Here is a 13,016-nt window from a genome sequence, read left to right as displayed (position 1 = left end):
AAATATGACCTAAAACATCATCAGATTTTCACACAAGTCCTAAAAGTAGATAAAGAGAATCCAGTTAAACAAATGAGACAAAAATATTATACTTGGTCATTTATTTATTGAGGAAAATGATCCAATATTGCATATCTGTGAGTGGCAAAAGTATGTGAACCTTTGCTTTCAGTATCTGGTGTGACCCCCTTGTGCAGCAATAACTGCAACTAAACATTTCCAGTAACTGTTGATCAGTCCTGCACACTGGCTTGGAGGAATTTTAGCCAATTCCTCTGTACAGAACAGCTTCAAATCTGGGATATTGGTGGGTTTCCTCAAATGAACTGCTCACTTCAGGTCCTTCCACAACATTTCAATTGGAAATTTGGCCATTCCAAAACATTAACTTTATTCTTCTTTAACCATTTTTTGGTAGAATAACTTTTGTGCTAAAGGTCGTTGTCTTGCTGCATGACCCACCTTCTCTTGAGAGTCAGTTCATGGACTGATGTCCTGACATTTTCTTTTAGAATTCGCTGGTATAATTCAGAATTCATTGTTCCATCAATGACAGCAAGCTGTCCTGAACCAGATGCAGCAAAACAGGCCCAAACCATGATATCACCACCACCATGTTTCACAGAAGGGATAAGGTTCTTATGCTGGAATGCAGTGCTTTCCTTTCTCCAAACATAACGCTTCTCATTTAAACCAAAAAGTTCTATTTTGGTCTCATCCATCCACAAAACATTTTTCCAATAGCCTTCTGGCATGTGTATGTGATCTTTAGCAAACTGCAGACAAGCAGCAATGTTCTTTTTGGAGAGCAGTGGCTTTCTCCTTGCAACCCTGCCATGCACACCATTGTTGTTCAGTGTTCTCCTGATGGTGGACTCATTAACATTAGCCAATGTGAGAGAGGCCTTCAGTTGCTTAGAAATTGCCCTGGGGTCCTTTGTGACCTCGCCGACTATTACACGCCTTGCTCTTGGAGTGATCTTTGTTGGTCGATCACTCCTGGGGTGGGTAACAATGGTCTTGAATTTCCTCCATTTGTACACAATCTGTCTGACTGTGGATTGGTGGAGTCCAAACTTCTTAGAGATGGTTTTGTAACCTTTTCCAGCCTGATGAGCATCAACAACACTTTTTCTGAGGTCCTCAGAAATCTCCTTTGTTCGTGCCATGATACACTTCCACAAACATGTGTTGTGAAGATCAGACTTTGATACATCCCTGTTCTTTAAATTAAACAGGGTGCCCACTCACACCTGACTGTCATCCCATTGATTGAAACACCTGATTCTAATTTCACCTTCAAATTAACTGCTAATCCTAGAGGTTCACATACGTTTGCCCCTCACAGATTGTAATATTGGCTCATTTTCCTCAATAAATAAATGACCAAGTATAATATTTTTGTCTTGTTTGTTTAACTGGGTTCTCTTTATCTACTTTTAGGACTTTTGTGAAAATCTGATGATGTTTTAGGTCATATTTATGCAGAAATATAGAAAATTCTAAAGGGTTCACAAACTTTCAAGCACCACTGTATATATCAGAGAGCATGTACATTTATATTTATATGCATGTGTCTGAAAAAAAAATCAATATTCCATTTACAGTATATATATTTAGCCATGCACAACCTGCCAGAGGGGAAAAAATATCAAGAACAGTTTCACACTCTTGGCTGTTCCTTGATGACTTTTGACTTTGAAACATTTTTAATAGAGCTTTTTTTTCTGCTTCATTAGCCATCCTCGTCGGTCACCACGGAAACTTCAAAAAACACTCGCCTTCAAGGTGTGTGATTATTCAAACCTTCACATGGCTGGCAGAGTGGTTGATTAAAATAAAAATAACACCTCCTACCATGCCATTCGTGAACTTGAGCCTGATGTATGATTTTAAGACCAACAAGAAAAGCATGAATGCACTAATGTATTATTTTTTATCTCTCAGTGTCACTTTTCTTAATAGTAATGTTTATAAGGCTACATAAAACCTACACAAGCCTAAATGATAACTTTAAACATAAACAAAATAATTATATGTCAAGGGTGTCAACAGACCCTGCCTTTCGCCTGTAGTCAGCTGGGATAGGCTCCAGCTTGCCTGCGACCCTGTAGGACAGGATAAAGCGGCTAGAGATAATGAGATGAGATGAGATGAGATGAGATGAGGTGAGATGGGTGTCAACAGTCCTAAAGAATGCATTCCTCAATTCTGTTTGATGTCATGATTTTTTTTTATATGGAGTCGGTTATATTGCTATAACACTTTATGACCTGACTTTAGATTGCATAAGAATATTATAGCAGCTGACAGCTTCAGAACACAGCGTTCTTTGGATTCTGATCAGATAAAGGTGATCACATGATGTTAAACATCAGAAAGAAGATCTAATTTATATTAATGGTCAAATGAAATACATATCGGTCTCATATCATCTAATTATCTCTAGCCGCTTTATCCTTCTACAGGGTCGCAGGCAAGCTGGAGCCTATCCCAGCTGACTACAGGCGAAAGGCGGGGTACACCCTGGACAAGTCGCCAGGTCATCACAGGGCTGACACATAGACACAGACAACCATTCACACCTACGGTCAATTTAGAGTCACCAGTTAACCTAACCTGCATGTCTTTGGACTGTGGGGGAAACGGGAGCACCCGGAGGAAACCCACGCGGACACGGGGAGAACATGCAAACTCCGCACAGAAAGGCCCTCGCCGGCCATGGGGCTCAACATATCGGTCTCATGTATTGTTATAAATGTTCATAAGCATCTTATGTACTATAATGTGTCTGAGTTGAGTTAATACCTTAAAAATTCTGTATTCATAAACAAGAAGCTCACTGTTCTGACTTTGTAGCTCCAAAGTCATGTAAATTGACACCCAATGGAATAAAGCATGTTGGCTGGAGATGTCATGGCAAGTTAATGTCAAAGTTATGTAGCTCTAATATCAGTACCACCCTAATTTCATGTCACTGACCCCTGAAGTGGTTCATTATTCAGAAGAACACATGAATAAAAATAAAAAAAAAAACGTCCAGTGGGTATTTTAGATAATTTATGATATTACAGTGGTGCTGTACTCTACTCTACTCTTCTCTTCCAATGCCAGAATCCTGAGGTGATTAGCAAAACAGGCTAGCGAGTCGAAATGATCTAGCACCTCAATCAGTGTTTGCCTTTGAGGTATCACCTCTGCCCTGGTGATGGAGAGTAGAAGAGCAAGACTTCATTTCTAATAAAGTGTCTGGAGTGCAGCTTGAAAGAATTTCTACTGGGTTCTTTTCAAAAGTTTGGATTAAAGGTTGGTTCAGAAGCCTGTAGGCAGAGTTAATGGCCTGTGTGCTCAGCTGAAGGAAAAAATAATGGACTGTCTTTTGAGAGACAGGGCCTTGAACTGAGACATCTGAGATTCTTGGAAATCATCCATGCTGCAGAATTTAGGTGTTGATCAATTGGACCATGTATGTTCACCAAATGAGTGAATAAAGAGGAGGAACAAAACATGAAACATGGTGAGTTGTGAAAACTCACATGAAAATAAATGAATTATGTTAAACAATAATGTGAAATTATTATACAACAGAGCAAAATGAAACAAAATAAAACCATGTACATGTGTGAAACAAATATTGTTTCAAATAAATTTTATTTGTATAATGGTTTTAACGATAGACATTATCACAAAGCAGCTTTACAGAAATATATAAATTCCAGATTTAGATTTTAAACTTAGGAATTAATAAATTCATCCTGAATGAGCAAGCCTGAGGAGACGATGGTGAGACAAAAACTCCCTGAGATGACATGAGGAAGAAACCTTGAGAGGAACCAGTCTTTAAATGGAACCCATCCTCATCTGGGTGAAAACAGAGATATGATCTCATCTCATCTCATTATCTCAAGCCGCTTTATCCTTCTACAGGGTCGCAGGCAAGCTGGAGCCTATCCCAGCTGACTATGGGCGAAAGGCGGGGTACACCCTGGACAAATCGCCAGGTCATCACAGGGCCGACACATAGACACAGACAACCATTCACACTCACATTCACACCTACGGCCAATTTAGAGTCACCAGTTAACCTAACCTGCATGTCTTTGGACTGTGGGGGAAACCGGAGCACCCGGAGGAAACCCACGCGGACACGGGGAGAACATGCAAACTCCACACAGAAAGGCCCTCGCCAGCCCCGGGGCTCGAACCCAGGACCTTCTTGCTGTGAGGCGACAGCGCTAACCACTACACCACCGTGCCGCCCACAGAGATATGATATTAAACAATTATTCTCCGAAGGTGAAGTGAATATCAGTGAATAATTACCGAGACTAAGCCAAATCGATATTCACTGAGCCTGAGGCGGATAATTGTATTCGTATAAATACACAGGTGATTATTTTTAAAAAAATTATTTATTTCAATCTTCAAAAGTGGCATGTAAATGTAATAATGGCACGGTGCAGACTTGTGTCGCTTATCTACACCGAGTCACATAAAATACTTTGTTTTGAAATCGGTAAAATAAATCACAATACCAACTTACCTTTGAATAGTTTTAGACCAAACTTCATAGTATCTTTCGTGCTTTTAGGAATAGTATTTGCTTTCAACATTTGTAATTTTTCCTCACTTACAGTGACAAAGCGATTGGCCACCATTTTGCTGAGTGGCTCGAGATGATTACTGAGAAATACTCCAAATTTCTTGCGCAATTTTCTATAATGACCTGCGTATTTATATGAATAAAGATTATAAATAACTCACTATTATACTGTAAGTGTGTCCTATGATTTTATGGTCATAAAGTGCAATTGTGCAATGAGGAACTTCATAAAGTCTATTTTTTAAGTTATAAACTGTTTACGAGACTTCATGACAGCTGCAGTACTATTGTTTAAACATTTGTGTGATCACAGAAAAAAATATATATATGGGCAGCATGGTGCTGTAGTGGTTAGCACTGTCGCCTCACAGCAAGAAGGTCCTGGGTTTGAGCCCAGTGGCCGATGAGGGCCTTTCTGTGTGGCGTTTGCATGTTCTCCCCGTGTCTGCGTGGGTTTCCTCCAGGTGCTCTGGTTTCCCCCACAGCCCAAAGACATGCAGGTTAGGCTAATTGGTGGCTCTAAATTGACCATAGGTGGGAATGGTTGTTTGTCTCTATGTGTCAGCCCTGCGATGACCTGGTGACTTGTCCAGGGTGTACCCCGCCTTTCACCCATAGTCAGCTGGGATAGGTTACAGCTTGCCTGTGACCCTGAACAGGATAAGCGGTTACAGATGATGGATGGATGTGTGTGTATATATATATATATATATATATATATATATATATATATATATATATATATATATCCTGCGATAACCTGGCGACTTGTCCAGGGTATACCCCACCTCTTGCCCATAGTTAGCTAGGATAGGCTCCAGCTTGTCTGCGACCCTGTAGGACAGGATAAGTGGCTACAGATAATAGATAGATAGATAGATAGATAGATAGATAGATTTTTTTTAATTTCATGACGTTCTTGGGTATATGGCATCTGGGTCAGAGGACAGGTAAGATAGTGGTGGAATATGTCCAAATTGTGTCTTACTACTCGATCACAAACTCATAGAACATACTACAGTTACAGAAGTGTTGTATGTCCTTCACCATCATTTGTATATACTGAGAATTTGGATGCAGCCATGATATGTGAAGTGTCCAAAATAAATAAGTAAATAAATAAATAAAATTATTTCACATGTGAATCATTTGTGTGTCTTTTTTTTCTATATGAGATGAAGAAATTAATTAAATTTTAACTCTTCAAAGCAGCAGAACCTGAGGAGAAACTTTGGACACCATAATGTCAAAGGCTTCAAAATGTATAATGAAATTTTTTTTCATTCATTCAAATTGGAAAAAAAACAAAAAAAACAAACATTTTCTTCACAGAGCTACTTCATGAAGCAAGAGCACTGAAAGAAAGTTTGAGCATATATTTATTTATTTATTTATTTATTTGAGATGGAAAGGAAAACCAAACACATCAGTGTGGCTTCATCGGCGTGAAATTTCCTGAGGCTGTTCGTAAAACCGTAACGGAGATCTCTTCACTCAGGAGGTATGAGCCACCAGGATGAGCTGTCTGCTCCACACTTGGTGTCATCTTTAAACAGTGGAAAGCAGCACTGTGTTACATTAATGAAAGCCCTCCACCTCGCCATGAATTCATCTTTCTGACAGCTCTGTCCCAGTTGAGCACTTACACATCACGAGGTCCATGTCATTTTTAGAAGTTTATTCAGGCTACATGAGGCCCCACGGCTCGTCTCAGCCCATCTCGGCTGCCCTCACTTGCTGGAATTGTGTGAGAATGGTTGTCTGTTTCTGAGAGAAGATGTCCCAAGTGGGAACTTCTTAGATGTACAGGTCACTGTAACTGGATGATATGACATTTTTAATTTGAGGTCAGCAATGATGTTCACATCATGTAGATTGAAAATGTTAGAGGAATCCCAGCATAGACCTTCTTGTTGCAGGATGACTTTAATAATGACACAAAATCAACTCAAAACGATATCTCCTTTGACCCATGCTACAGGAAACTACTTTTTTTTTCATTTGTTCAACAAAAAGGGAGATATTTTCCTTCTTTGTTAGGCATTCATAGGCATTCATATGCTCAACAATCTTTGTGGTATAACTATCTTATGACAGAAATGGTCCTGTGCACACTGTCTGCACGTCACCTTTTTGGAGAAATGGATTAGATTTAAATTCTGTAAACTTGCTCTAAACAAGATCTTGGTGGACAAAGTATTTTTAAACTAACTCAATCTGGCAATGTGTGTTGGTGGCTATGCCACAGGGTGTGTGTGATGCATAAGTATCATAGAGTAGTTTGTAGTTTTGCTTGCAACTATCTGCTTTCAGATATTGCCACTGGCTGGCCTTTGGTGACAAAAGAGAGCGGAGTGCATAAGCCTCTCCCTGCCAGTACATAGCCTCTCCACCACCAAGACTCTCATTGTGCCTCCCTGTGGCAACACACAGTGACTGGGCATCATATGACCCCAGGCTAAACTGTGAGGGATCTCAGAACAGCAAGGACCCCAGAGGTGCAGTGCACAGGCCCACCAGTGTGTAGACATGCCCTGGTGCTGCACCAACCTTGTCTCAGCCATGGGTTAAAATGCCAGGCAGATGGAGCTTGTAGCCTTGGGAGGCAGTCCATCTAAGAGAAGGGAAACTCTGATGTCAAACCCAGGTAGATGGGGCTCATTAACCTTGGCAAGTCACCAGTCTATGGAAAGGAAAACCCTACACAAATAACCCTGGTCCTCCAGGTTGGGGATTGGACATAGGGCCAACAACTTCACTTTGTAAAAAGGCACCTGTTACAGAAATGCCAACAAGAGATAAAGACACCTTAGTCCTTGGTAGAGATGGGTCTTTATCAAGAAGAAGTATGATGCTGGGTGATGTAAGCTGAAAATCAGAAGTTGCAAGGCCGGCCACCCTTCTCTCCGCCAGGGCAATCAACATCGGAGCATGAAATTCAAGAACCATGTATGAAGCAGGAAAGACTGTGCAAGTTTCTGCAGAGAGGCATAATTACAACCTTGCCCTGCTTGGAATCAACAAATCTTGATGGACACAGTCCAGGCAGAAAAGACTCAATACAGGCGAGATGTTGCTATACTCGGGATGTGAGGAGGAAAATGTCCCGCACACCCATGGAGTTGCACTGATGTTGTCAAAAGAGGCACAGAGAGCGCTTATTGGATGGGAAGCCCATGGTCTGAGGATCATCACAGTATTGTTCCATACAATGAAGAAGAAAATCATGATGAATGTAGTACAGTTCTATGCACCCACCAATGACAGTGAGGAAGAAGAAAAGGAACAGTTCTAGAACAGACTGCAGTCCATCCTGGAAAGTTACTTTGAGAGAGATGTCAACATCCTGATGGAAGACTTCAATGCAAAAGTGGGAAATGATAACAATGGGTATGAGGAAATGATGGGGGTATATGGCCTTGGTGAAATTAATGAGAATGGAGACAGGTTTGCAGACCTGTGTGCACTCAACAACCTGGTGATTGGTGGCAGCATCTTTGCACACAGGAGGATACACAAGGCAACTTGGGCATCACCAGACAGCTCCACCGAGAACCAGACAGATCATATCTGCATCACCAAGATGTTCAGAAGATCCCTGCAGGATGTGAGGGTGAAGTGAGGAGCAGACATCGCATCAGACCACCATCTTGTTGTGGCATGACTGAAGCTGAAACTGAAGAATGAGTGGATGGGATTAGCAGTACAGTGCCACAAGTACAACACTTGTTCTCTGAGGGATGCACAAAAAAAGGAGAAGTATAGAGTAGCTCTGAGCAACAAATTCCAAATGCAGCAGGAACTGATGTACAGTAAGAGGAAGAGACAATTGACAGAAGATGGAAGAAAGTGAAAGAAGCAGTGACAACAACATGTAGTGATATTCTTGGACCCATGAAGCACCAACATAAGGAGTGGCTGTCAACAGAGACAATGGAAAAGATCCAAGACAGGAAGGAAAAGAAAGCAGCCTTCAACAGCAGAACAAGAGTCAGAAGAGCAAAAGCGCAAGAGAAGCCAACAGGAATGTGAAGAAAAGTGTTAGAGCTGACAAACAAAATTACATTGATGGCCTAGCAGCAGAAGCAGAAGAAACAGCAAGAAATGGAAACATGAAAGAATTGTACTCCACTACAAAAAAGCTATCAGGAAAATTTAGCAAGCCAGACAGACCAGTGAAGGATAAAGAAGGAAAGCCACTGATGCAAGAGGAACAGCAGTGGAACAGATGGAAAGAACATTTTGAAGAGCTGCTAAACAGACCAGTGCCACCAAACCCATCAGACATACCATCAGCAGCAGAGGATCTACCAACCAACTGCACCACACCAACTAAAGAGAAGATCCAAAAGGCTATAGGACAGTTGAAGGGCAGCAGGCCCAGACAGCATACCAGCAGAAGCACTGAAGGTGGACCTAGACACCATAGTGGAGATGTTGTTTCCACTGTTTGAGAAGATCTGGAAAGAAGAGCAAGTACCATCAGAATGGAAGGAAGGATATCTGATCAAGTTACCAAAGAAAGACAACCTCAGCAACTGTGCAAACTACCCAGAGATTACACTCCTGTCCATACCAGGGAAAGTGTTTAACAGGATTATTCTGAACCAAATGAAGGACCAGGTGGATGCCCAAGAGATCAGCAAGTGGGCTTCTGGAAGGACAGATCCTACACAGACCAGATTGCTACCCTTTGCATAATTGCTGAGCAGTCGTTGGACTGGAATTCTTCTCTCTACGTCAGTTTATAGATTATGAGAAGGCATTTGATAGTTTGGACAGGAACACCCTCTGGAACCTTCTCTGACACTACGGGGTGTCAGGCAAGATAGTCAACATCATCAGAATTTCATACGATGGGATGACCTGCAGAATAGTCCATGGAGGGCAGCTCACTGATGCATTTTGAGGTGAGAACTGGAGTTCGTCAGGGGTGCCTACTCTCACCTTTCCTCTTTTTGCTGGCTGTTGACTGGATAATGAAGACATCAACAGCACACACAAGAACAGGAATTCAGTGGACACCCTTCACACAACTTGATGAGCTGGACTTCGCAGATGACCTGGCATATCTGTCCCATACCTGTCAACAGATGCAGGAGAAAACCAACAGAGTGGCAACCACCTCGGCTCAAATAGGCTTGAATATTAACAAGGTGAAGACCAAGATCCTGAAGGTCAACACCACAAGCAGTGGCTTGATCAAGATGGAAGGAGAGGTGCTGGAAGAGGTGGAAGCCGTTATCTACCTGGGCAGTGTTCTCAACAAGCTGGGTGGAACCAATGCTGATGTGAAGGCACACATAGGCAAGGCAAGAGCAGTATTCCTTCAGTTGAAGAACATTTGGAACTCAAAGGAACTGACTCTGCAAACAAAGATCAGGCTGTTCAACTCCAACATCAAGTCGGTTCTTCTATATGGAGCAGAAACCTGGAGGACAACTGTGGCAACAATGAAAAAAGTGCAGACTTTTATCAACACCAGTGTGCAAAGGATTCTCCAGATCCACAGGCTGAACACCAAAAACAAAAAGGACCTCTGGTAGTGAACCGACCAGCTTTCTGCAGAAGAGGAGATTCTGAGATGGTGCTGGAGGTGGATCGGCCACACACTCTGCAAGCCAGCCTCCAACATCACCAAATAAACACTCACCTGGAATCCCCAAGGCAAGAGGAACAGAGGATGGCCCAGAAACACGTGACGCCGAGACCTTGAAGCTGACACCAAAAGAATGGGATACACCTGGAGCCAACTGGAGCAGATAGCCCAAGACTGAGATGCCTGGAGATCCCTTGTCAGTGGCCTATGCCCCACGAAGGGTAGAAGGCATAAGTAAATAAGAAGTAAGTAATCTGGCAACCCTGTCATTAACCATCCTGTATGCTGCTCCTCCCTCAAGCATGGGACAGCATGATTCCTGCCCCAATGGGCCTCTATTAGCACGAGATGCTGTATAGCGCAAACAATATTAGCCTTTATTGGTCAAATCACATCATTTTTCTCCTGAGCTCAAACCAGTTAATTAGTATTTCAATGAAATTTTTAATGTTGTGAATGACGGCTTCCAACTCTGTGGTGAGTTGTTTGGGAAATGATGATCAAGCAATAGAGAAAAAAGTAGCTCTGATTCCGTACACTTTCCCAGTTGTTTACTTTATTTTACTTAACAGTGTTTGGTTTTTTTTACAGAGCTACACTGTATGGCCAAAAGTATGTGCACCCCTGATCATTTTTCATGTCCCTATGTGCTTCTTTCCCAAACGGCTACCTCAAAGTTAGAATGTCTTTGCTTGATGTCTCATGGAATGAAGAGTCCCAAACCTGTTCCAGCATGATGATGCACCTATGCAGAAAGTGAGCTCCATGAAGACATGGTGTGTGGAGGTTGGAATAAAGAACTCAAGTGTCCCACACAGAGCCATTACTGAACTCAACCCCACTGAACACCTTCAGAATGAACTGGAACTGGAGCCTCAACAGCCCAACATCAGTGTCTGATCTCACTAATGCTCTTGGAGCCGAATGAACATACAACCCCGATTCCAAAAAAGTTGGGACAAAGTACAAATTGTGAATAAAAACGGAATGCAATAATTTGCAAATCTCAAAAACTGATATTGTATTCACAATAGAACATAGACAACATATAAATGTCAAAAGTGAGACATTTTGAAATGTCATGCCAAATATTGGCTCATTTGAAATTTCATGACAACAACACATCTCAAAAAAGTTGGGACAGGGGCAATAAGAGGCTGGAAAAGTTAAAGGTACAAAAAAGGAACAGCTGGAGGACCAAATTGCAACTCATTAGGTCAATTGGCAATAGGTCATTAACATGACTGGGTATAAAAAGAGCATCTTGGAGTGGCAGCGGCTCTCAGAAGTAAAGATGGGAAGAGGATCACCAATCCCCCTAATTCTGTGCCAACAAATAGTGGAGCAATATCAGAAAGGAGTTCAACAGTGTAAAATTGCAAAGAGTTTGAACATATCATCATCTACAGTGCATAATATCATCAAAAGATTCAGAGAATCTGGAAGAATCTCTGTGCGTAAGGGTCAAGGCTGGAAAACCATACTGGGTGTGTTAGGGTTTTGCTGGGATTCGAACCTGGTTCGTTGGTGTGATAATCCAGCAAACCCCCACTAGGCCACCAGGGGGATGACTCAAATGCAGAGGCGTAAGGCGGAAGTAGAAAAAGAATCAAAAGGTTTATTTAAACTATATACACTATATACAGGGCAAAACAAAAGACAAAAAAAACCAAAGAGTATAATCCAAAAGAAAAGCAAAGTGCAAAAATACAAAAGCTAAGAAGATCAAAAAACACAGTACAAAGGAAACTGGAGATAAACATAACAGCACAAAGACTCCGTGACAAGAGGACTGAACTCAGGGGTATAAATAGACAAACTAATTAAGGACACAGGTGAAGATAATTAGGCAATTAACACAAACTCAAAACACAGGAACAGTGGCGGCCTCTAGAGGCCAAAATGAACACGACATGAAAAGGAAATAACAGCGGCCTCTAGAGGCCAAAACAGTCCTAGTCCTAACAGGACCCCCCCCCTAGGAGCGTCTCCTGACGTTCCCAGGGCGATCCGGATGGGCCGAATGGAAGTCCCGACATAGTTCTTTATCAAGGACATCCCGAGCAGGAACCCAGCAGCGCTCCTCAGGACCATAGCCCTCCCAGTCCACCAGATATTGCAACCCGCCGCGGACCCGGCGGGAGTCAAGCAGGCGATTCACAGTGAACACAGTCTGCCCCTGGAAGATGCGGGGGGGTGGGGGGTTCCTAGGGGCAGGGGCATACGTAGACGTCAGTACGGGCCGTAACAGGGAAACATGGAAAGTGGGGTTGATCCTCAGAGTCCGGGGCAACTGGAGCCGGTAGGAGACAGGGTTCACCCTGCGCACCACCTTGAAGGGGCCAATGTAGCGAGGAGCAAGCTTTCGGTTCTCCACCCGCAGTGGAAGGTCCTTAGTGGACAGCCAAACACGCTGCCCAGGGCGGAAAGCGTGTGCAGGTCTTCTATGGCGGTTGGCCTGAGTCTGGTTGGTTCTGGAGGTCTGTATGAGGGTCTTCCTGACCTTGCTCCAGGTCTTGCGACACCGTCTCACATATTGGTTGACCGAGGGCACCCCCGCGTCCTCCTCCTGGTCCGGGAACAGAGGTGGCTGGAACCCGAATTGGCACTGGAATGGCGACAGCTTGGTGGCCGATGACTGCAGGGTGTTGTGGGCGTACTCCGCCCATGGCAGCCAGGTGCTCCACGATGTCGGGTTATCCATAGCCAGGCCTCGCAGGGTGGTTTCCAGGTCCTGGTTGAGCCTCTCCGTCTGACCATTGGACTGTGGGTGAAACCCAGAGGAGAGGCTGGCAGTGGCTCCGATGACCTTGC

Source organism: Neoarius graeffei, chromosome 3 (assembly GCF_027579695.1).
Source record: "Neoarius graeffei isolate fNeoGra1 chromosome 3, fNeoGra1.pri, whole genome shotgun sequence".
Lineage (NCBI taxonomy): Eukaryota > Metazoa > Chordata > Actinopteri > Siluriformes > Ariidae > Neoarius > Neoarius graeffei.
Note: the sequence above shows the minus strand (reverse complement) of the source record.